Source organism: Limulus polyphemus, unplaced genomic scaffold (genome assembly GCF_000517525.1).
Source record: "Limulus polyphemus unplaced genomic scaffold, Limulus_polyphemus-2.1.2 Scaffold785, whole genome shotgun sequence".
NCBI lineage: Eukaryota > Metazoa > Arthropoda > Merostomata > Xiphosura > Limulidae > Limulus > Limulus polyphemus.
Genome location: NW_013666395.1, coordinates 8,440 through 35,935, shown reverse-complemented (window position 1 = coordinate 35,935; position 27,496 = coordinate 8,440). Strand labels below are relative to the sequence as shown.

Below are 27,496 nucleotides of genomic sequence, written 5' to 3'. Positions count from 1 at the left end.
TTACAAACAAACAATACTTCGGGACATGTTTACATTATAAGAGAAACGTTAAAATGCTACTATACGATTAGAATGTATAAGAGTTTGGAACACTTTATCTTTGAGCACCGTTACCTAGTTTATTATTTTTTTCGATTATAATTCACAAAGACACATATAAAACAAATATTTAAATGTTTACAGAAATTTGAGATTTCCTGGAAACTTTAATTATAACTTATTCTTTTAATATTAGTGTACTTGAAGTCCCGTGTTGTGTTAATAAAATCCTATTTATATTTTACCTAAAGGTAAATAAAAAAAATCCTTTAATGTTGATTAATAAATACTAAAGACTGTTAGGATAACCAGAAAATAATGTACTAGCTGTGACAAGATAAACATTGCTATAATTTAGTGTCGAGTCGATCACCCACCCCTTTATTTTATTTTTATGCAAATCGATTGTTTGATGTTCTGTCTCTCTTGTGATTCGAAATGCAAATATATGTCATTTAACTTGCACTTTTAAATGGAGTTTTGGTAGAGGTCGCTTTACATCTTTAGAGTTTATAATATTTCACTGTAATATGGATTGTGGGCACAACAAACAGTGGGGAAATCCTAGCACTGATATCATATAGTTAAAATCAAGGTTTTAATAAGACCCTGAGTATCCTCAAACACTGCTCTGGAAAAGGTACTTCCCGTGCATCGCTAATATCTGTACTCACGTGTCTCCCAACAGTAATTTTTCCATGTTTCACGGGAGTAAAGTGCAGTGGGTTTGAATGTAGTTCGTCAGTCTCATCTTTGTCAAGGAACGTGGTGACCAGTTTAACACAGCTTACTACACTATCGTATGGCAGCACAAAGTGTGACTTTAGTGGTAACTTTCTATTAGATATATCGGTAAGTACACCCATAAATACATATTTTTACCCACTGTACCTCCACCGCTGATACATACTTTTCAATCGCTAGAGACAAGAAAATGCCGCCTCAGTGTGTGTGTGGGGTGGGGGGGGGGGGGAGGTCCCTAGGTGAGTGGAAATCAAAGAATGTAGGCTTAATATTCAAATTATGCCGATACCCAAGGTTACGTAATTATTACGTAATAGGCACCAGAGGGCGTGTTGCTAGGGGTTATAGTTCCACGCAGTGGCACCAGAGGGCGTGTTGGTATAATGACCGCGCAGATAGTTCACGAGCAAACTACCAAAGGATGATATAGATAAACATGTCTCAACTTAATAGTAATACTCAAAGTTTTAAGACTAATATTTTATTTTATTTGAAAAAAATATGTATACAATCATCAGCACTGAACATTTTTACCACAATTATAGTTTCGCTTTATAAGTATAAAATTATATCTGCTATTTTAATCTCTAGTTCTTATCAACTTTATACTTTATGCTTAGATATTGTGTGTGTTTTACAGAGAGGTTGATATAGTGTTACTATAGTCCCGTAGCATTACAGACAGATCTTAATTTCTCTCAACTTAATTGTGTACATTTTAAAGGAAGATAGTGTTTCTATAAACGGTGTCACTATACTTTGGTAGAACTGCATACAGATTTTAACTCATCTCAACTTATGTTTACAGTTTTCATTTTTTACTTAACTGTATTTCATGTGCTTTACAAAAGCATGTGATGTTACTAGGTGGATTGTGTTACTAAGGTTCTATAGACGGATGATATATTACTTGCAAATTGTGCTACTAAGGTTAGTGCCGCTAGTGTTTCAATAAACAAGTAGTTCAATAGGATGATGAGCTCATCATAGAGTGTCTCAACATTTGATTATGTCATCAACATTGTAGTCTAGGTTTAATTATAGTCCTTATATAACACTACTATAATAGTTGTCTCGTTAAAATAATGGATAAATTAAAACAGTCTGCGTGATAAAAACAAACACATATAACACTACTATAATAGTTGTCTCGTTAAAATAATCGATAAATTAAAACAGTCTACGTGATAAAAACAAACACATATAACACTACTATAATGGTTGTCTCGTTAAAATATTGGTTTCACTTGTAACTTTCAAATAATGGATAAATTAAAACAGTCTGCGTGATAAAAACAACAGAACGATGCAAATATTATAGCATAGCCAATAGTTTACTTTACATACTCTTACAATTATCTGTCTTGGAAAGATTTTATTATACATAATGTATCGTTTTATAAATATTGAACTGTACACATCTTGCGACGCACGCAGTTGCCGACGAAGCCTTTTGTCTAGTACCGGAACTTATAGGGTTAGCTGGAAATACAACGCCTAAAGTTAAATACCGTAATAAATGGTGTTTTGACCGAGACTTTGTTACATTTCTAGCCTACACACTCTGATATTAGGCAAAAGGTATCGTCAGTAGCCGCATGTGTCGCAAGGTGTGTACAGTCCAAATGCTATTACATTATTTTCTCCTCGATGGATTGTTTGTTTGTTTGTTTTTGAATTTCGCGCAAAGCTACACGAGGGCTATCTGCGCTAGCCGTCCCTAATTTAGCAGTATAAGACTAGAGCGAAGGCAGCTAGTCATCACCACCCACCGCCAACTCTTGGGCTACTCTTTTACCAACGAATAGTGGGATTGATCGTCACTTATAACGCCCCCACGGCTGAAAGGGCGAGCATGTTTGGTGTGACAGGGATTCGAACCCGCGACCCTCAGATTGGGAGTCGAGTGCCTTAACCACCTAGCCTTGCCGGGCCTCCTCGTTGGAAACACGTAGTAAAGAGGCATTAAAGAAAGACTTGTAAAGTAATATTATCAGTGTTATTGCCATGCATTTGGATGTTCCCGTAATTCAAGAAAGTCGTCGTATGTTTAGTGTAGATTGTATACAGGTATTTTGTGACTCTGTAACTTAAAGGAGAACTGTGTGGTTGACTTCCTTACTCTACGAGGGAAATTCCAACTGTTGCTGTGCTTGTCTACATTTTAAAAACTTTTGGTCCTTTGTTCTCCTGAAGAAGAATAGTCAACTATTCGAAAGCGCTCCAGTTTTGGGTCTTATTTTAAGTTTATTACACTTTATATGTGATCCTTTGTGCTAAATCTTTTATCAAGATTGGCCGTGTACACTGACAGTCTCGACATGAGACCTCGAGGCTGCCATTAAACACGGGTCCCTAAGTTATTTTTTCTCTTCACCGACAAAAATAGACATTACAACAGCAAGAAGCTCCATAATGTGCACCTATTTATCCTCAAAAGAACATGATCGCAAAACAACCTTAAGAATGGATAGCATTATTGGATCCCTACTAAACACCGTTGGCTCCTTAATATAAGAATATAGCCAATGTGGAACAGGTTTCCATTTATCCTATGACTCTCCAATTGAGTTAAATATTCCACGTGCCATGGAATATGAGCAACTTAAAGCAGTTTAATCTCTGTGGTTCAGTTCAAAGCTATAAATGAGTAACCTATAATTTGAATTTCAGATTAAATGCCTAAATTACATATGAATAAACCAATGGTGATGATGTTTATTACCGATTTTATTCTTATTCTTACAAATGAAACATTACAGATTCCTAGTGTTCCTCACTTGTTTTACACTTTATATTTAAGTTTCATGAAGAATATGGTCAATCATTAATACTTATAAGTGACTATTCTGCATTGTTGCAAAACTTCCAAACTTTATGGGATTAAGGCCGAGAACATTTTTATAATAACACTGCTTAACTAGTAAATTAATTCAGAATGCTCCAAAATTTACAATATCATACATATTTACATTACACACGGTTATATTTTCATCTTAATTTCAATTCTCTAAATAACCCTTTAAACTAAACTTTAGTAAGTAACGAAGAGAAATTAGAAACCAAAACTAATGCATTTTTTTTTATTTTAGCTGCAGTGTTGAGCTTGTATATAATCAGAACGTAATCATATTTATTTAGCTTAATATGAACTGCTACAAAACTGATCAAGCATAATTATATTTCATCACTTCTTAAACCGTCATTACACATAAAGTTTCTAAGAAAGTGTTATTATCTCTTGATAACTTTTATATCAAAATATTCAGAGTTTTTAATATGCTTTATACTGGTTAAAAAACATAAATACAATGATCTTATACACCCATCGTGTACAACGTTTTAGAAGTTGTTTTTCAAAGTGACAAGCATATAATTTGGTTCGAAAGATTAGAAAATATTTGATAATGCATTAGCAACCATATTAGTGTTAATATATTACACTCACTCTTTGTAGATCACTAATTTGAAGTAAATAATTATCTCCCCGTATTCATTAAAGTTGTCTTTGCGTTACTTTCAGTTACTTTATGTTCTTTATCGAAAAAACTTTATTTCAGTTTTCGGGGTTTCATCATGTTTGGTAGCTAATTTTTTCTAGAAATAGCTGAATGGTTTGTCCTAAACTAATTTATCATTTCCCGTCACGAGCAATAAATATGCTAATTATATAATTTTGCTTTACTTAGTAGTATATCTACCACCCATAGCTTTGCGTTAGAAATGTTTCTAGGATTCTTTAGCCAATTACTTTCAAATCATTTGTGTTATTCAGTTTATTTAAGTAACCTATGAGCGGGCAGGTGTTTAGAGATTTGCTGTTGCTTCTTGAAATTATTTTGTAACTATCAACCACAGATTGCATCATATGAATATCAAAGACACAATAACCGAAAAGCACTAACTTGTACTTTAAGAAAAAAATTATACATTGGAAGAAACCCCCTAGTTACCCTATATTTAGATTATTTTCCCTGTCTTATGCAACGACCATACCATTTAAATATATATTTAGCCCACAAAATATAGGGTGATTGATTTTTAAAAAACTTGAACCATGAACGATGTCTCTTCACATAATAAATCCAGCACGTGAAAAAAGAATATGGGGTCGTATGAATATTTTATACGTTGTTTAGTTTTCTTTTATTGCTTTGGTACTTAAATGTGAAAGATTATTATTGAATTGTTAATTCTATATCAAAGGACTGAGAAGATAAAATGATCATCAAGAACAGATTCACAAAAAGGTAATGAGATATGAGTAATTTGAAAAAAGTACGTTTATATGTTTACTCCAACAATCGGCTATTTTTGTGCATTTTCATACATAAATTCATATTTACAATTCATAACAAAGTAAGAGCACATTAAAACCTATTTCTTTGAAAGCCGTAAAATATTCTTAGCACTCTTTTTAAATTTGCGATATTTCTCAAAGTTAAGAATAACTTGGCGGGTTCAAAGACATAACGACAAGATTAATCAAAAACAAGACTTTTTACTCCTGGTTAAAAAGAGAACTTGAAAAAGACTAAATAATTGGTGTACCCACATTGGCTCTTAAACGTTTTACATTTAAATACCTTCATAGACAGTAAAATTTTATTGATTACCAATGGTTTTATTTTATGCACAAAAATAAGCAGTTACTTCAGTTTGGCAGTGAATATTATTGTTCAGTTTTAGGTATCACCATGTAAGAGTTTTAAGCATAAAAACTGGTAACTTCTGTACAAGGTTTTTCTATCAATGCTACTTCTAAATTGTTTTTTTTTTGTTTGTGAACATTTGTTGCTGTTGTTGTTTTAGCAAAAAGATACACAATGGGCTCTCTACGCTCTTTTTGACGCAGGGAATTGAATCCAGTTACCAAACATGCTCTCTCTTTCAGCCGTGGGGGACGTTATAATGTTACGGTCAATCCTACTATTCCTTGGTAAAAGAGTAGCCCAAGAGCTGGTGGAGAATAGTGAAGACTAGTTGCTTTCCTTCTAGTCTGTAACTTCAAAATTAGGGACGGCTAGCACAGATAGCCCTTGAGTAGCTCTGTGCGAAATTCAATAAACAAGCAAACAAATCTAATGTGGGACATTTTTGTGAACATATTACAGTCAATCTGGAGAAGATATTGTGTATTTTGTAACTGAAATGTTTAGCACAGAGAATTAATAGCACTTTACATTGACGATTATATGTTAATACCGTAAAATATATATGGGGTATTGTTGCTATAGGCAACATGTTTAATATATACACATCGCATTCATGTTGCATGAACTCCCGATCATTCGAAAGTGCAATATCACCACAGGGCCACTTATGGCTGGAATAATGTGGTAAGTCCTTACAAATAAAATATTCATATAGTGAGATTGTTAAATGATTTATAGCCAAAGGAAAACAATATTTCAAAGAAATGTCCCTTTAATGTCCTTGCTGGAAGTATGAAATTTTCTTAGATCATTTAGGATTTGGAAGCCCACACACCAATCAAATCTGGAGCAATGCTACATTCACAGTACACAAGGTGTATACCCCCTGGTGGCTAAGCGGTAAATCTAAGGTCTTATAACTCTAAAAATTGAGTGTTCATTTCCGCGGTGAGCAGATAACCTATTTTGTAGTTTTGCATTTAACAACGAACAAACAAAACATGTTGTGATGATGAAAAGTAATCCAGTGGCCCAGAAAGTAATTTCGATGAAATTGTGCATATCTGCTGATATTGTTTACAAGATAGTAAACAAGGAATTGAAGTTGACAAAGGGTCATAAGCAAAGTTCAGAAAATTCAGCTACATCTGAAATTGTTAGCTATTTTCATAAAAGAAAATGGTGGAAGGAATTGAAATTACAGCATTCCGTTCCAATACATACCTCAAGTACTCAAATGTAGATGCAATACACTTTTGTGCTTTCAGTTTAAACTAAGTATTAGAAACTTACATCCACATACATAGGAGAGTCTTTGAAAAGTTTTCTAAGACTGACCTTGCCATATTTAGCAGAGGCTTATTACAACAAAATGTGTGATGTTGGGTAATGGTGCTTAGTCATGGCTATCAGAATGACTATAAATGACAATGAAAGAAGTAATTTTAAAGGCAACATGAGACCTAGACCATCGTTCAAATAAGAGTCAATAAACTTTCAGATATTTATTATATGAAAGTTTTCTGTTTGACTATGAAATGCAGACAATTAAGAACTACTGTATATCTCTTTAATAACTAATGAATAAATTAAGGAATTTTTCAACTACTTCGTGAGTTTAATTGGCTTTGAACGAATGTGGTTAATAGTATTACAGAAATAAAACAATAGTTATGTATTATAAGTACTTAACATGTTTCTCAATTTGAAGATAATTTTCATTAAGTGCAGATATTCCCCCAGACCAGCCTAACGTATTAGAGATAAAGATTGGGTAGAACACTACAGAAGTACATAAAAAATTATTTTGGAGCCTGAACACGCTACTCAAGTCCATATCGCTGCGTCCAGTCATACACTGTATGATGACTGTGCGTCCTGACAATAGCTCCTTGGTACAGTTTCTTTTGCAAAAGGCTCTGTCGTAAAGTTGTTATGTTTAAATTACACCCCTCCTCCTTACTTTTCCAGAAGCTATCTAATGTATAAAGAGAATGATTTCCCTGCACTCCTATCACAAAGAAATTCATAAGCGCTGCACCTCAAACTTTTATGGTATGTCTTCATATGGAATAGCATGAATATCCATTTATTATCCAGCTGCTTGAGGTATGTGACATTGAGTAGATATGTCATGGAAGAAACTTGTGTACACGTTTACTGTATCACATTTCTAGGCAAAAATCCTTCTTCGTTACATTGCATACTGTTGGTTGGGGAACGTGGACGCTTTTGGTATTGATCTTTAGTGTCGTGTATTCTTACCTTTTACAAGATGCTGAACTTTTTATTACCGCGGCTGGGATATGACTTCTTGCAGGTTTCTTTTTCGATGGTCCTGGTGTCCCAAGTTGATCCATATTCATTTGTTTTTGGAAAGCTATGAAGCACAAGGGATATCATCATCTTGAAAATTCTAAATCCTAATCTGAACAACTCTTTATGATCTGAGTGTATGACTATTTTACAATAGAAGATCTGTTATATACTCTTCCTAAAAGCAGTCAGTTTTCAATGGCGTCGCACTATCTAAAGATGCCAAAATGTAATTTGGATACTTGCCGCCATCTGTGGTTGTCACGTGATTTGCTGATTTGTAGCTTTTCTGGCTACCTATCTTTTAAAGATCTGTATGGTTTGGTTCATAAAACAAACCAGATCGAACTTCTCTATTAAACCTAAAAGAACTGGACGTAATCTAGTGTTTAGCATGTTAACTGTTGATCATAAGATCTGTGATTAGAGACGAGACGATACTGAATACACTCCACACTATCAACTGTAGGCACATTATAAAAGTGAATGTCAATTCCGTTATTTGATTCAAAGAACAAGAAAAATCCCTGGTGGCAGTATTGCTGGCTAGATGCCTTCCCTCTGGTCAGTAGCTCAAAATTAGGGACAGTTACACCAGAAACCTTTAGTCACATTAGCAAATTTCGTCTAAAAAATCGTTTATAATTTAAGTGTATGTGTTTATTTTGTTTTATAAATAAAAATACTTGCGGTTACTTAAGGAATTCCTTACTTACGATTTCTCTACTTGAATTTACTTCACGTTTACTGTCAGTGTAGACATTTTGGATTTGGATTGGGCAAAAATATATTATTATTGATAAGTTCTGGAAGCCTTATTGTATTTAATTATATCATTATCCGTTTGTGTTGTTCAAATGTTTTTCTAGGAATGTTACTGGTTTTATCAGTGAACAGAATAAAAACCTTTTACCATTTATATCTCTTTCTTTCTTTTGCCAAAAAAAGGAGATCGCCTTAGCTAAGAAATAAATAAAAATCATAAAAATAGAAAAAAGTATCAAATCTTCAATTTTACCTTTATTATACCATAAACATTAACTCAACCTTGGCATGAATAAAAGATTTTGAGTTATCCTTTCGTCCACGGTGAGGATCAATTTGCATCTCATGTAAATACAAACATATCAACATTTTTTTCCTACCTTCACTTTTGCTTAATTTTGTGCTATTTCGCATTCTAATGCTCCCCAGTGGCATAGCGGTATGTCTGCAGACTGACAACGCTAGAATCCGGGTTTCGATACTCGCGGTGTGCAGAGTACAAATAGTCCATTGTGCAGCTTAGTGCTTAATTACAAACAAACACATTCCAATAAGTATATTACCCACCTTTATTGTAGGTTTAATTAGATGTGGATGTTAATTACAGAAGTCAATCATATCATAAAGTATGTAAACATGAACACATCAACATTTCTGCATACTTTTAGGTCTTGCTTAATTTTGTGCTATTTCACCTTCTAATGGCTATATAACCGACCTTTACTGCAGGCTTAATTAGATGTGAATGTTAATTACAGAAGTTAATCATACCGTATTGCTAGAGCATAAGAGCATCCAAGAGAGGTAAATGTTTAATTTTAAAACTAAAAATACTGTTAGAAAAACATTTGTTAGGATGGTAATAACATCTGTATTACTGTTGAATTAACTCAAGACGATTCTTGAAATCAAAACTAAATAAACGGTCGATAAATGCAAGAAAGCATCTCGAAGTTAAGCTGATTAACAAACTTATAGACTTACACACCGTATATTTTAAACTAGGAACTTTTGCTAAAGTAGGAATACATTTAAGAGACATTAGCTTACTATTAAATAAGAGAAGACAGTCTCAGCTAAGTAACTGGTATCTATACTTGAATCTAGCATGCACTCAGATGAGAGTGACGGTAGGAAACCCATAACTCATACCTTCGTTGAAGGTTAACTTTTTATTTTGATCATCGATATAATAAAACTGGTTCTGTTCCGGAGATTTAGTAAGATCCTATCAAACCTGGTGATATTGGTAGCTGCAGACTTAGAAAAACTCGTTAAGTTAGCAGTATGGTTAAGGCACTCGACTCGCAATCTGAGGGTCGCGGGTTCGAATCCCCGTCACACCAAACATGCTCGCCCTTTCAGCCGTGGGGGCGTTATAATGTGACGGTCAATCCCACTATTCGTTGGTAAAAGAGTAGCCCAAGTGTTGGCGGTGGGTGGTGATGACTAGCTGCCTTCCCTCTAGTCACTGCTAAATTAGTGACGACTATCGCAGATAGCCCTCGTTTAGCTTTGCGTGAAATCCATAACAAACATACACTGTAATATATATGTAAATACTGATATATTTTTGCTTGATCATAAGGATCTGTTTATCTTAGAATGATGAGCTAGTTTGTGAAGAACTTTCTGTCACTGCAAATCATTCTGTATTTAATAAACCTTAAAGACATAACAAAATGGTGTAAATGATGATTCATGCACAATCCAGCGGAGTAGTCCATTGTGGTGGTAAATTGTTGATTTCATCAGGACATGAAAATTAAAACCTATTAACATGAAAAATCAAAAAAATATTATTCAATTGTATCAATCTGACTACACTAGATAAACCTGTAGAAATGTATTATTTGTTTGTTAGTAGTTAAACTACACAATGGACTATCGATACCCGTCACGTGTATCGAAACTCAGTTTTTACTCTTGCCTCCGTGCCACTGGGAGGCCTAGCGAAACGTAGTGTTGTTGTTTTTTAAATTAAAATTACAAAATAAGTTTTTAAAAAGTTATTACTTGTTTTATCACTAAGCAATAATTTTGATGTTACAAGTTCTTCCTTAAATTTAATTCAGTTTTACTCTTGGAGTCTCAAGAAGATTTATATCAACTAATTCAACGTCTGCCGTGTTTCATCGTTAGACACAATACTAGCTTCTTTACTTTTGTTATGGCATCCTTCTCAGAATATTTAACTAGCATTTACAGTCTGAAGACCTAGTTTTCTTTTAGAAAACTTCAAAAAATTATTCTTTGTTCAAAAAAGGCAAGCTTAGAAATACTTTTCTTCAAAGATACCAAGACAATAACTTAATCCTTATATTTCTTTCGTATAAGTTAGCCCCCCAGTGGCACAGCGGTATGTCTGCGGACTTACAACGCTAGAATCCGGGTTTCGATACCCGTGGTGGGCAGAGTGCAGATAACTACAAACAAACAAACCTATACGTTATCTGAGTATGTTTAATCACTACTCACCGCAGGGTATTAGAAGCATGCAAGTTAAACTCCTCAGAGAGCACATACGTGAAAAGTAAAAAATTCATTCTCCATGTAACAGCACGACCACTTGTTTAAATAATTACCTAAATCCTCTTTGAATCAAGAAGATTACCGAAACATCGTCTACCTAATTGATAAAAATGTCGTTAACTTAGAACAAACTGTAAATTATCAACATTCTCACATATTTAAAAAGGTCAGTCATGGCTTCAGAAAAACAACACGTCATCAAGTTTCAGTACTAAACGAGTTGTTTTCAATCTATCAAGCCGACAATTACTTTTAAGTAAAGGTTACAACTTTGTCATTACTCCCAAGCAAATTCCCGAAATATACATAAAAACAAGACTAGGGGGATCTAGCTAGAACATTCGAAATGTAAGCTGGTATCCGAAAAACAAGACAATAGCTTATATGACAGTGATTATTCTCAAAATAATCCTTTTCCTAGCCATCTTAAATTACCGAAAGTGCTTTTCCCTCACCTCCCAAACAATCTTCCTACCTAAGAAACTATTCCAGAGTTTCTCCCTAAACGTCATTAAACTTATTGATCGACCCTGTGTGTTAATGCCCAATTTAAAATCGGAAATATTAAAAGTCATACGATCTCTAAAAAGTGATCAAGACATTGTTTTATTAAAAGCATGTATAGGCATTTCTGTTGTTGTCATGGGTCGCTGTAAGTATCTCAATGACATGAACACTGATTTAAGTGATTCAGCTCACTCTGCGAAATCAGATACGGATTTAATATTCAACCGAGAACACACATTAAATTCCTATCTACTACAGTTGTACAAGTCTGACAAAGCTTCCCGTGGTTTGTTAATTTTTTGCGACTTTTCTTCTCGTATACCACAAATACATAGCCTATCAAATATCTATAAACCAAATGCTTCTTTATCTCCAATAGTTTCTCTTATAAAAACTTATAACTATAAAATCGGAAAATTTCTTGCTTGGGTAGTCGCCCTTTATGTCAGTAAAGCTTCTTCTTCTTTTGTGAAAAACTCTGAATCTTTCGCCATAAAACTAAAAGGTTCCGACCAGGGGGCCTTTATGGTCAACTTTGACTCTATTCACACAAGTGCTGTGGAAGAAGAACAATTCACTGTGCTTTGGTTCACACAAGTGCCTGTTGAAGAAGAACAATTCACTGTGCTTTGGTTCACACAAGGGCCTGTTGAAGAAGAACAATTCACTGTGCTTTGGTTCACACAAGTGCCTGTTGAAGAAGAACAATTCACTGTGCTTTGGTTCACACAAGTGCCTGTTGAAGAAGAACAATTCACTGTGCTTTGGTTTGTTTTTAAAATTATCACAATCCTAGGTCTTTCTTAGATCTTTCCGCTATGAAAGATTTGTTTGTTTTTTCACTTTTACGTTTCTCGTACAAATTTTCTATTTCAGAATTTTCATTATGACCAGATCGACGATCTAAGCGTGGGAAATCCTATTTCACCTAATTTAAATACTTTATTCATAGGCAGGATTAAAGAAATTACCACTTCACTCCATCCTCCTATTTTATGGATCCGTTATGTAGATGACGTATAGCATTTAAGGAATATTATTATATCGTTAGTATTCTTTCACATTTGGAAATAATTCACCTTAACATCATGTTTACAGTTGAAAATGAAGTCGGTGGAAAAAATGATTTTTAAATGCTTTGAATGAAGAAAGTGGAAGTGGATTTTATGCCATTGTTTTTCGTAAAAACATGCATTCGGGAATTTATATTTATTGGTTGGTTAGGTTTAATGACGCAAAGCACCAGGGCTATCTACGCTTATATTCATTGGAATTCTTTCCATGATCCTATACAAAAAAAGGAAGAATCGTCAAGATTTCAATATTTACTCTTCTTCTCGGGCTTTTTCAACAGAGATAAATGTGTTAAAATTACAGTTTAACCCTTTAACTGCGATTGTTTTAAAGATTCGCGGGATTTTTGCGAGCTGTACACTGTATACAGCACACTCGCATTCAACTGCCATAGGCGAACTATACCCTATGTGACGAATCAGCAGTCACTTGGTTAAATTGTAAAACAAATATCCTCTCCCAATCATAAATAAAACGTCACCTCTAGACAATTAGTGTCACGAACTGAAGATATAATCAACGATTTGAAAAGAAAAATCATCTTTTTATGGTGTTGTACCATGTATTCCCAGGTTCTAATATGCTATTCAAAAAACGTGGTTAAAAACAACTAAAAAACATAAAATGGAAATTTGTTGACAAAGGCACTTCAGAATCATTTCTTTAAAAGACTGTGGTAATTCTTACATTGGAAAATCCGATTAACAAATGTCTATAAGATCAAAAGAACATGTATAAGTCCCATTCCTTGTGTTTAAGAGCGTGGCTCAAAATAAATACTCCTTTATTGTTGTTGTTGTTTTTTCGATGTTGAAATCATTGGCAGAAAAAAATTATATAAATAGAAGAACAATCAAAGAAGTTCTCTTTATTAAAAAACAAAAACCTAGCATTAACTAGTATTCAGGTGTAAAATTATATATATTTTCATTTTACATATATAACGGTTGTGTTTGAATTGCTTATATTTTATTGATTAGCGATGTATCATTGCTGCTGAAACCGCAATACGTAACAGTTTCGTTCCATTATTCAATTGTATGTACCTGACAATGCTAAGTAAACCTAGTGAAACGTAAAACTTTAACCCTAAGTGTATTACTGTAACGAATGTTGTTTGAACCCTACGTATATTACTGTGATAAATATTGTTTTAACCCTACTTAAGTCTGCTCTATGTAAGTGTGATTTTATAATAACTAAATCTTCAGATATAGAATAAAAAAATTAAAAACAATTAACTTTCCTTTCTTCGCAGCATATTATTGTTTCATAATTTTGATAAAATGTTTCAAAGGGAAACAAGTAATTTAATTATTCAATTATCAGACATTGGGGGTTCGATAATCAAAGAGGAGTTCATATCAGCATTTGAGATAAGTACCACAAATCTGAAAATAACCTTCTAGGCTTTTTTCTAACTCTCGCATAAGAGTAAGAATTAAAATAAAGTTCATTCGCCTTCTTAAACATTCATTTAATTACTCCTAATTACAAAATAAGTTAATTTGTAAATATCCATGCTTGTACAAATTACTTATCGTACAAGATAGTGTATAATTATCATCATAATATTACACTGATAATTATAGTAAATTATCATTTTATAACTTTGGTGTTATCATCATAATATTACACTGATAATTATAGTAAATTATCATTTTATAACTTTGGTGTTATCAGATGTAATTCAAATTAATAGTATTCTAATTCCGATAGCCAATGTGCGTCCAGTTAGAGAATTGTGAGGATGCGTAAAGGTTGCCTTTATTTCGTACATACTAGAAACACTAATCTAACATTGTTTGAATTTGCTTTATTGCTATTTTAGCTCTATCTGTAGCATGTAGTTTTCTTCACAATTAATTTTTATCATTCAATCGAGTTTTATAATTTAATCTTTTAAAAGTTTTTTAAAATCAAATACTAAAAAACGAATTATAGTGTAAAGTATATATTCTTCTACTTTAAACAGTTACATATGAACCGAGATCTCTGTCTGAAACGTTTGTACTCTTGACTTAATGACCTCTACATCAACTTATTATTACATTTTAAAAATATGTATTCTATAAGCATTAACCTTTTGTATTTAGTATAAGCTATAAATAGAAATTTAACTTTTGTTTTCGTACTAAATGCTGTGAATAAAGTACTATTACTGGTACAGACTGACTTCCAAATAGAAATATTATTTTCTATACATATATATTCAACATAACATATCTTATTCTCCTGAAACTAAAAAATATTAAAACACGTATTTTAATTAAAATAATGATAATAATTTCCTATCATAGCCAACTGTGTACTTGGAGAGAAACTAAAATCAAGCTGGCCATCAGTATAACTAAGTAAATGTACTTTTCTTACATTTCTGCTTATAAAGATTAGAATGTATTGTTTCATCATTTGACTACCCTTGCTGTTTAATGATATTTTCTGCCGTAGTTCCAGTAATATCTCACGAGGTTCAGCCATCTTTACAATATCAGTAACAGCAACATACTTAATAAATATATTGTTTCTGGTAACAATCCATTTGTTTATAATGTCAGTAACAGCTAGATCCTGACTAAGAATAGATTGTTTCTGATAAATCCCAAGTTCTTTCCAATATCATTAATAGCTAAGTACTGAATAAGAATAGATTGTTTCTGGTAAATCCCAAGTTCTTTACAATATCAGTAATAGCTAGATACTGAATAAGAATAGATTGTTTCTGGTAAATCCAAGTTATTTACAATATCAGTAATAGCTAGATACTGAATAAGAATAGATTGTTTCTGGTATATCCCAAGTTCTTTACAATGTCAGTAACAGTAATGCATTTATTAAGCTAACAAAGCAAAACAATCTATATAAAAAAAAATATGGCAATAAACAATAAATATAAATAAAAAGTAATGACATTCTATATGTTAAATATTATATCAGTAAAACACAGGTTGTAAAGATATTAATGAGTCCCGAATTACCTCTAAAAATCTTTCAAAGTACTCTGCATTCAGACGTTTATTTATTTGTTTGCTTTATTATAACACTTTCCTAATAAAAACAAATAATTCTATGTGATATAACTCTCTTGCAGTTTTTCCCCCTCTGGAATATATATTTCTCAAGGCAAGTCATTATTGTTTCTTTTGTTTACCCGTCCAGTGCTCTTCTGTATAACGACTTCAGTATTTGAGCAGCTATCATTAAACCTTTCTTTGCTCCTCAGTAGATTTTATAAACTAGTCGTCAAATGATTTTTTCGCCACGGGGAAACCCTTCGGTAGAAAAAAGTTTTAACAATGTTAAAAAAACATTCTTCATTAAAATTCGAGCCTACTGATCGTTCAACGTGAATTACATTTTTTTATGTTATGTTAAAAATAACTAAAATAAAACTTTACTCTGTATTCTATTCAAAATTAGTAAAATCAGCCAAATACTAATTTCATATTTAATACAAAAATACAGTATTTATAACTACACTACAACATATGATAACATAAGATCAGAAGAAAGAAATATCAGAAGGTTATGTTACTATAGGTTTCTATCATTTGCCTTCTGTACTTGCATAAATAAGGCAAATTGTGGTATGTTGCTGGAGTTTCAAGGACTGGAATAAATATTTTTGGTTGTCACTGTTTTAGAATTTACGAGCAAAGATACACAAGTGATACTTGTACGTAATAGTCCCTAATTTCTTACTCCAAAGTACGGAGCACGCGATATTAAAACGATTTTAAATATGCAATTCAGTAAGTCACGTTAGAACCACAGCCGATATACAGCTGTATCAAAATTACATGGTGACATTGCAGGATGTCACCGAAATATGATCGCTTCTGGGAAGGGTATGTAACAGCCTATTCGACGCAAAGTATTCATACTCTCAGATCAGCAAAATGTCTTCAGATCGAGGATTTAGAATTTCCAACGCTGAAATAACCCTTATATTTAATAGCATTGGAAAACAAAGGAATATAGATCAACTTAGAGTACCAGGACTACCCAGAAACACGTTACCCACTTTAATATAAAGGGCCCACCCCAACGGTCGCCAAAATCGACATCACAATTAGCAGTTCTTGTCAGTTTTACAGGGGCAAGTGCACCAAATACAAAGTTCGCACAGGCCACAATGTCAATGTCGTGAATTCAAATATAAAATTTGCAATAAATTAAAAAAAGAAATGTTCTATTATGTCGTCATTGTTGGTCTGAAGATTTTAGCATTCATCAGGTTCTATTGGTTGGAATTACACGAACATTTTGATTTATTTAATATTTTTAGATACTATCATATTTAAATATAACATAAAAATATACTTTTAATTTGTTATGCCTTTTCACAAGAACATTCTTATTATTTATTGATTGTGTCATTATGATACTTTTCCTTCTCTTGGTATCTGTGTTACTTTCGAATTTTCCTGATAAAGCTACACAAATGGTTATGTGCGCATAGTCGTCCCTAATTCACCAGAAGACAGTAGCTATTAAACAGCATCCATACTCTTATACGACCAAATAGTAGAATTTGACAGTCACTTTTGTAACACACCCACGGCCCAAGAGTGCGAAACACGTTTTTCTGGCAACGATGCGCAAACCACGAACTCTTGAATTCACAGTCTGAGCAGATAATCACTAGATCACGCCCGACTTCGATAGCTGTAGAGAATATATACATAAGAGTAGAACAAACTTATTTTTTTATAATGAATGTTGAAACAGAAGCGATCTATAATTGCTTATAAAGAGACGTCCCCCCCCCAGTAGCTCAGCGGTAAGTCTCCAGACTTATGAGGCTAAAAATTGAGTTTTGATACCCGTGGTGGGCATAACACAAATAGCACTCTGTGTAGCTTTGGGCTTAACAACAAACATAAAGAGATTTTACTTGATTAAGAAACTTCTTCGATATTACAGTCTTCACTATACCAATTCGAATCCCCGTCGCACCAAACATGCCAACCTCCACCTTTGCCTGCTCCCAAATCCAGGATGAGAAAGGAGGAGGGTTAGGCGCGGGGCTAGCAACTCCAACCCGTAAAAACCAACCTGCTACAAGTAACTGCAACAACAACTTCCGTTGGCGAGGTGTTGTTGCGGCCCTATGCTCCACTGGGAGTTTACAGGAATAAAAAAATAATACTTTACGTTATACAAAAACTATTGTTGAAAGTATCAAGTTTTGTTAATGGCAACTATACTTTACATTAAACAAAAACTATTGTTGAAAGTATCAAGTTTTGTTAATGGCAACTATACTTTACATTAAACAAAAACTATTGTTGAAAGTATCAAGTTTTGTTAATGGCAACTATACTTTACATTAAACAAAAACTATTGTTGAAAGCATCAAAGAATCTTCCTTCAAAACGCGTATATAACAAAGTTAGGAAAACACTGAATAAAACAGCGATAAAAATATTCTCATCAGCAGTAAGTCAGAATATGTTGGGTTAGGTGTGTGTGGTGTGATGTCATGTGGGTGGGGTGTGAAGAGAAGAAAAGTTAGCGAGATGTTAAAGAAGAAGCAAATTTCATATACCTCAGTGGTCCAGCAGTAACAAAGTATCCCTTGGGGGGTCCTTGAAGCAACACAGGGGGAACGACCTTATAGCACAGTGACTATCGAGGCATAGGTTCGTGTGGTATAAAATGTAAATAAACAACTCCAAATGACTGGACCGGTGCTAATTTGAGATAGGATGCAGCAATACAAATGAACCACTATGTTTAAATTCTAAAAACTGACACAACATCCAACTGCCTAAAACATACGTTGGTTTAAACGTAAAATCCGCTATCAACAGTTTTTTTCCTATTATTAATCTTCTAACATTAAGTACAATCAAAACAGTCTAATTCGGTATGGGGTCGTACTATGTGTTTTCTACTTCCTTAGTTAATGCGTAAAAAATAAAATAAAATAGTGCATCTTTCATCGCTGTCTGTTTGTACCAGTGAGACTCAAATTTCTTTATCGCTTAAGCGTGCTGTAATATTTTGTATTCTGTGTTCTCTTGCGATGTTCTCTGATGTTTTTCTTGTTGGCGGATCGGATGATAGCCAGGGGCGGCCACGCCCTTTCAAGCGGTGTGCTACAAACTCACGAACCGCTCGCTCACCGTGGATCGAGAGCAAATTTAGATTAAGTGTTTTCATGTATACAAGACCAGATTTGCCGCGGGAGCTTTAGTTTTTTGCAAACTTTCAAATTTTACATCTTAGCAAACTTCTCATTTTAAACTTAAGCACGTTATACTTTGCTTAACATAACACAAGTAGATTTTGACAGGCACTTCTTTATATTCTGTATCTTAATACAGACCTTTACTTCCAGGGAAGTAGAGTGTCTTTGAACTCATAGTTTTGCGTTACATGTAACTTTTAGTAACATCCAAACTTAACTTGGATTTTATTTTCACTTTATTCTAATTTGAACTTTGGATTGTAACACTCTTGACTTTTGAGGGAGTCAGAGTTTGGTTGGTTTAACTTATGGTTCAAGTAACTGGATTATCTGTTTTACTTTATTTTCACTTAACTTGTGGGGGTTGTTCTTCATTTGGATCTTAGCTTGTTATATTTCTCATAACTTACAAGAGGGGGGTCACAGTGAAATAGTAAGAGTTTGTTAATAAAGATTTCTCAAATATATTTGGACTGTTCAATATATATCCCCAAGGATCACTCGCCCTATTGTTATGTATTATATTGTGTTTTGTTTTTATGTTAACTAAAGATTGTTTGGATTTCTATATTTTTCCCTCTCTCTGTTTTTTTTTTTTTTTTTTTTTTTGTATGACTGATTCGGTTCGAATTCAGGGGGAGATTAACACTTCTTAACTTCGTATTCTTGACCTAATATATTAACCTGAGGTAAATCCGAGAGCCAGAAAATATCCCAGTTATAAATATTATCTAAATTAATAAATTATAAATATACGTATAATGTTACACAACCCGAGCCTTGGCACTAATACAACTACTGACTTTACATGTGTTTTGGGAGTTTAACCAAAAAATTGAATTTGGACAATTTTACTGCCCCCAGAAAGTTTGTTTTGTAAAAACATCGACAAAGTAAATAAATGATTGTGAATAAAACTTAAAGTAACGAGCTTTGGTGATATAATCCGTCTTTTAACACTAGGTATATTTTGAAGTAACGTTAAATCACTATACAATATATACGTATTTTTAAGCCAGAGCAACAAAATAAAACGTGATCTAAAATTATACATTTGATTTACAACTCCAAAACTCGTTGGTCATTTGTAAGTCTGTATGGCATGCTGTTAGTGTTAAATCGTATGTTAATTTGAACTAGATGGAATTTAAAAGAATTACTATATATTACTCTGGAGCAGTTTACTTTTGGTTCGTCTTCTGCATACATAGTTTATTAACTAAGTTATAATTATAAATTTAAATTTATGTCTATTCCGTTTGAAGCAAAGATACTAAAGTTATCTGCCACCGTCCCTAATTTTGAACTACTGAAAAAAGTGAAAGTTTCCAGCCAGCAGTATCCTACCACCCATTATACACACTAAGGAATTGACTGTCACTCGTATAATGCACCCACAGATTAAATTGCGGGGAGTATTTTTGTGGTATCACATACAAGTTTAGCTTTATAAGCATGATTTTTCATAGGAAAACGTCGCTGTAAAACCGACATTTTACATCAGCTTAAGTGATAAGCTAACTTGAGATTAATTCATTAAATTTTTAATTTTACGTTATATAATTGCGGGTGTATTATGATTGACGTTTAAAACTCGTGGAACTCTTATAAAGTATAAATAATGCCGTTATACATACGTGTGTGTTTCTCTTTTGTTTTTCTTCCCCTGCATAAAATTCGCATTGAAGAGTATTGAATAGATGTACTCTTTGAGTCGAACATGTTTTGATGTTTCATCTTAAACTAGAATGTTTAAAATCAGTTCTTGTTATTTAAAAAAAAACGATATTATCAGGCTTGGAAAACAGACAACACTATCGTGTGTTCAACTTTTATAACTATCATTACATACATGTACCAGATGATTTACGTGGTACGATGTTTCTGTGAAAGTTGTAGCTACTCAATGTCTTTACGTATTAATATACGATCAGTAGTTTACTTCGCGGAAACGTTCGGTAATATCCTAAATTACTGCAAGCAAAATAGGAGCCGTATCATTTTACATCGCTCTCATTCGACGTAGTAATACAAGTCGGTGCTAATGTAGCTCAATACAATGAGAGCACGCGAGGATTATCGGTTTTACCTGTTGTTTTGTTTGTTTGTTTTAGATATTTGCGAAAACCTCCAGAACGGCTTTCTGCGCTAACTACTTCATAGACTAGAGTAGAGAGACTAGTTAACAGCATCCACCGGTAACTTCTTTTAAATCCTAAGAATGTACAAAGTATGAAATTATCCTCATTATAAGAAGCAATAGTTTAGAGTCGACATTCAGACACTGCTGACATGGGTTACATTATGGCCTAATAAACATCTGTGCAAACACGTAAAAATGTTGCCTTCAAAATCCCTGCGCTATCTGCGTTAGAAGTTTGAAACATTGTCTCGAAATTAATGGAGACGAAATTAGCTCTTAACGCGATCCAAAATAAATGTGATTTTATTAAAAAATAATTGTGTGAAAATAAAAACATTCTTATATCATATCACACACTATACGCGGTTGTATACTTTATTATGGCAAACTCCTTTATTTCCTTTTAAACAACTGTACAATAACTGCATATGATATGAACATAATTTTCTGAATTATGTTGCTTCCAATTTAATATAAATGTTTAACTTGAAGTTCACTAAAACACACTTGGAACTGAAAGTGGCATACAACTTTTTCTAGTTGTTGTTTTACTATGCATACTTCTTTGGGGTTAAAGAAATTTTCGTTTCAACAGTAGTTGTCAAGTATGGAAATGAACACAGTTATTACTCCTTCACATCGAAGAAAAGAATGCCATTCTAAAAGCCATACTGGTTCGTAGTAAAGTATAATATATTCATTTGATAGTCCAAAAAACATGTCAAACGTCACGTTTTTCATTTACAGGCAAGATTTATCACACCAAGTTGTTGACATCTTTGGCATATTAAAGAAGCTTCGTAATGACTACCTTTATAAATCTGTGCTGCTTGAGACGATGGATGACATTGATCACACACAGCCTTACTAATATAAAAGAACAGTGATCCATAAATTATTAAATAAAAATCACACCACAAGAATTCCGAGACTCTTGGAGCCTTCCTCGAAACCAATGGTGAAGAAGTTTGGGTTAATCAGGGTAAAGTCAAGTAGAAAAACCAATAATTTTGTATACACACAGGTCCACATAGAGAGCTAATATCGAATATTGCTTTTATACCAGGAAAACCCGAAACCTGTTTTCTGAGGGGAATGTGCACGAATAATAGCTATTCTATTTCGAATCGTAGATACACGCTTGTAGCTTATTGATCCGTCTAAAACAACTGTCCTAAACTGAAATGTAATTTGTTATCTATCCATGATTATATACTGGCTTTACCTGGTCGTGTGTCATTAGTCATGGGGTAAAGAAACTGCAAAGAACCCTTTCTCTACATCTTTAGCCTTTTTGTTCATGTTATACATTAATAACCTGTTGATAACAGAATATTTTTGCTGGATGAGCTTTATATAATAGATATATATATATATGTTGGATTTCATTTTTCACCCTGTTTAAATATCATCTATATTACATTTTGCACTTCAGGTATGTTGAGAGTGTTTAATTTTCGCTTATCACGTATTTTGATAATCTAAGTCTTCTGTTTTTTTCTTCACAGAAATGTTTGGCTTAATTTCCTGAATGTTGATATATTACCAGTAGCGAAATTGTTTTTATACCAGTAGCTTTCAATTTAATTTTGCATGAATATAATTATCTAAACGGAAAAGAAAAAACGAGTTTATTAAGTTATAAGTTGATGTCTTACTGAAATAAATCGTACTCCAAGACCCAAACAATTTTCTGACCCTGTCAGAAACTAATTTCAGCTTAACTTTTTTTCACTGAAATATCCTGCTATAAAGCACTCATCATACTGAGCAACTTTCTTCAGCTTCAGGAAATAAAATATTCGACTGTGTCTTTCAAAATTTCATAGCTTGAAGGGAAATTAATCTATTTCATTATATGTATGCATACATAATAACTTCAGAGACAATGGCATTTGTTTAATTATGTCTACTATAGTTCATTCTATTTTATTCCTTTTGAAACCAACTTATTTATAAAATCTGTTCAATTAGACTATACATTACATTAATATATTATATTCTTATTGTTTGCCATGCAAATCCTTAAAACAACACAAATCGTTACGTAACATATATACGCATTATGGTGTACAGTATATGTCTACCAGTCTTATATTGGATATCGATATAACATAGTACAATATAATGTTATGTGATATTTATGTTATGTAACTTGTGACTGATTTACAATGAAGTTCAGCATTAGAACTCAGATAGTAAACAATCCAGAATATTAAAAGTCGATATTTGTTTGCTAGACTTTCGCTCAAAGCTTTTCGATGACTATCTGCGCAAACTCGATAGTACAGCCGTTTCTAGAATCTTGGTATAAAAACAACATCCCAATTCTTTTATATATGTATTGATGTTATGACTTGCATGTTCGAGGAATTGTTCTTCAAGTTTGCTATGATTACAAATTGGACCTACTTTTTACCCTACCCCTAACTACATGGACAAAAAATACGGACCCTTTACTCGCGGTTAAAAACCTTTAGGGACAGTTTGTCCTTGCTGAAAAAAGGTTCACTTTCGAAAGCGCTCGAGTTAAGGAATTTTGTATTTTTGTCTTAAATTTATATATATTTTTTCTGGTGAAAATGGGATTATCAGGCCTATTTTCTGAAAGTTGTTATATATAAAAGGAGAAGTTTAAAATGTACTTTGAGCCCTGTTATAGTTATTTTACGCCCCATATTTGTTACGTTTAGATTCAGCAGTATAAGCAGATTACATGGAAGTCAAACCTTTCGATTTTTGTGGAATAAATTAAGTTACATTATTCTTGGTTCTTCAAAATAATAAGCTTCACTAAATCAACAATATTTTTAAAATGAAATATTTTGTTTTATTCAGTTTTGAGAGCGAAGTTTACAATTTCTATTTTACAATATGTTTGTTTGAATGTTAATATTAGAACATATTTATTCACAGGTTGCATTCAGTGAGTAATATCCGATTTTTTTACTACTTTTCAAATAATAGTAAATGATATGACCAGGAGTTTTCCTAGTATGTAGTTGATCACAAACTGTGCGCCTGTAAAAATATTTGTGCAGTTCAAAATTCACCTATACAAGTCAGTTCAAGTCATAGTTTCTAAAGTTGACACCAGAGGGACGCATTAGAGACGCGTTGCTAGGCCGCCATGATAGGCGGCCATGATGTCCTAGTTCACCATGGTGTCACCAGAGGGTACGAAACAACCTATGGAGGGCTGAAATTATAGTTCGATACCAGACAGGCAGCCACAATGGATGATTAATAATAGTACCACAAAGTAGAGAACGTGTTTCTAGGCCGCCATGACTTATACAATACATGTCTCATCATGTCGATAATTAATCATTAATTAATTAATTAAATCATCCTAAAAGGACGCTTAATTCTAATTCATTAGTTAATTATTTTGTCCTTAAAAGGACGCTTAGTACTAAGTAATTAGTTAATCGTAAAAAAGGAACACTAATTCATTAATTAATAATTAAATCATCCTACCACAAAGTTGAGAACGTGCTTTTAGGCAGCCATGACTCATACAATACATGTCTCAACAAGAATATAATTAATAGAATAATTTATAATTAAATCACCCTGAAAAAGACGCTTAACACTAATTCATTAGTTAATTAAATCGTCATTAAAAAAGACGCTTAACGCTAATTCATCAGTTAATTAAATTTCCTTACCATTTATATGTCCTAAAAGGACGATATTTTAATTAAAACTTACTCTTTTAATTATCAATCGTTTTTCAATAACATGATATATTATTTAACATAACACTAGCACAAATATATACAATTTTACTACGCACACAATGCGTGTCTGTAGACTAAAAAGGGCAATATCGTGTAATAATTAAAACTTATACTTTGACTTTATACAATATTTTACATAGTCAGTATTGTGCAATAACACTTTTACTAATTTGACTTTATAAAACAAATTACGCATGTTACTTTATCTTATGTTTTACAACTTTCACATATGTATGTACTTAATTACCATTATTTTTACAACTGTCCGTAGGATTTTAACAAATATGCTGTGACGATACTTCTACAAGTCATCGATGTCAAAAACATTACTTAACGTAGCGTGTTTGAATGAGACTAAAAATTACATTTTACTACATATGATTAATTACTATTATAGAATAACAACACTTACCATAAATCTTTGAGGACCACATTAGTGATATAATGTGTTCAGAATGTAGTCTACAAAATATCTGTGATACTTGCGTCAATGAAAGCATACAATCATGAAACACACATACACATTTCTATATGTTATTTTTATTATACGACTAACGGACCCGTATCTGACCTTGATACCATTTAACATTACTTCACATCATATAGATAGTTATTGTAAGAAGAAAGGCTAGACATGTAACGCTTTCTTTAACTCAACACACAGTTTACTAAGTTTTGCTCATTGAATATCACTCACTGGCTTGAAAACATACAAGTTAGAAAAACCATCTGCTTAGAATGACAAAGGTCAGTTCTAAGTTGACCCAGTCTATGTGGTTTGCGAAATAAGTACTGTGTTGCAATGTAGAAGTAGAGCAGAGATCGAAAAAATAAAAGTAAAGCGTGACAGTCGGAAGTGTTTGATATTCAAGGCTACTAACATGCTTGGTCCATAGGATTAAAATGACAAAGTATATTCTACAATAACTGGCTAGTTAGTCCAAGGACCAAGTGATTAAAGTTTCGATAATAATTCAGTGTTTGTAACAAAAAATATCAATTACTATAATAATTTTATAATAATATACTCTAACTAATATTCATTTTACACAAGTAATCAAAGTTTTCTTTATTTTAAAAATTTATACGAAGCAATTGAAAACTAAGTCAGCCGTGCACATTACTTAGAGTTTAAAACTGACCTTCAATATACAAATCAAGACTTGTAAAGTCTCACACATACATTAGGGAATATTTAAATATTTACTCATATATAGTCAGGGAACGCGCCAAAAATAACAAGTATTTCGATCGTTTATACAAAACGGACAAACAACCTAGAAATTCTATTTCAAGTTTCTTATGATAAAAGATGATACATACCTTTTCTTTCATGTTTTATAAATATGTTTACAATCCAAATAAACTGTTACGTCTATTATAATAAGTTTCGATCTAGAACTCACATATTTGTCGTTTAAATATAACACGTAAAGTTAGATACATAAGCTTAACTTCTTGAAGGTGTAATCATTTAATAGCGTAAAGAAATTTCCATATGGTACAACTTATAATTTGGACAAATTTTTATCTGAAAGCATAATATCCTGAAATATGTATGGATTAAATTAACCTTCATACAAGTTAGTGTACAATATTTGTTATACTTCTGTCGTTACTTAGTAAAGTCAATCCGTTTAGAATACAATGAAAGTTCTGTACTACACGTGTGACAATTATAATTAATTTAAGGAAAAGTTTTATTAAAATAAAAGTTAATTATAACACACTGTCGCTATCTGCGTATATATTTAATGTTAATGCATACGGGAAAATTTTATTAAAATAAAAGTAAATTATAATACACTATCTATGTATTTAGTCGACTTAGAACAAAATGAAAGAGCGATTCTACTTAAATATGTGAGATTTCATTGTTATTTTAATTATCTCATGTTTCGAAACATTGTTGCTAAATATTAGACGAAGATTTCAAATCATTGACAATGGCCAGTTTTGACTTATCTGACAATAGTAATAAGTTTATTTTAAATCAAAGACAGGACAAACGTTTTGTTTGCATAAAAATGTCCACCAGGATTTATTACACTGATTATCAATATCATAACAATTACACACAAAATATACCTATCCTATTGGGAATGATCGTTACACCACTTTCTCAACTTACGAAAATAACTTGAATATTCATATTTGACAATTCAAAGACTGTGGAAAAGGAAAACTATATCCAACCAAGGAAGGTATCACTTTTTCTTCAACAGAATGGGATGGATTTAAACAGTGGATCTCAAACATTAGTGTAGCTGTACAGAGCAAAACTGAACAATATTTTCATCTAGAAGGACAGAATCGTGTAATCCGTGTTGTATGTGTTAATAGTATCCGTTCTATTTTGTTTACGTATCGATTTGATTATCATGGTATTGATATTGTTACGTATCTGCTTTTTTGATAATTTCCGAGAAACTTCAGCGACACAAGTCCTTTCTTAATTAAAACTAGTTTATTCTTTCTCGTTACAAACTTTAATACACTTAATTTCCACAGTCACTTTAACTTAAACACACGCAATAATTCCCAACGATTCACGCACTTTACTTACGGTCACTACCGCTCACTTGACTCAATTATCTGTCTCTATATCTTCCTATCTGCTATTATATCTCCGCTTTATTTGCCGGGCTTATATACTAAAATAGAGGGCGCCTGGAAAAGGCTAGAGTTGCCAAGAAAAGTCATGATCCCTCTAGAAACTCATGACATGTCACGTGACTTCCGCTGTCGTAATACTGCCTGTTCCTTAGTATTTTTCGTCCTG

At 32.8% G+C, this 27,496-nt stretch overlaps 1 long non-coding RNA gene across 1 annotated transcript in view; it reads right to left on the bottom strand.

Moving 5' to 3' along the window:
- LOC111086017 overlaps nucleotides 1-25,433 on the bottom strand; it is a 53,075-nt gene extending 27,642 nt beyond the window's left edge. The window contains exon 1 of the long non-coding RNA XR_002610794.1: nucleotides 25,127-25,433. This is a non-coding gene — a long non-coding RNA (uncharacterized LOC111086017). The remainder of the gene's footprint in view (nucleotides 1-25,126) is intronic.
- Nucleotides 25,434-27,496: the final 2,063 nt, after the last annotated feature.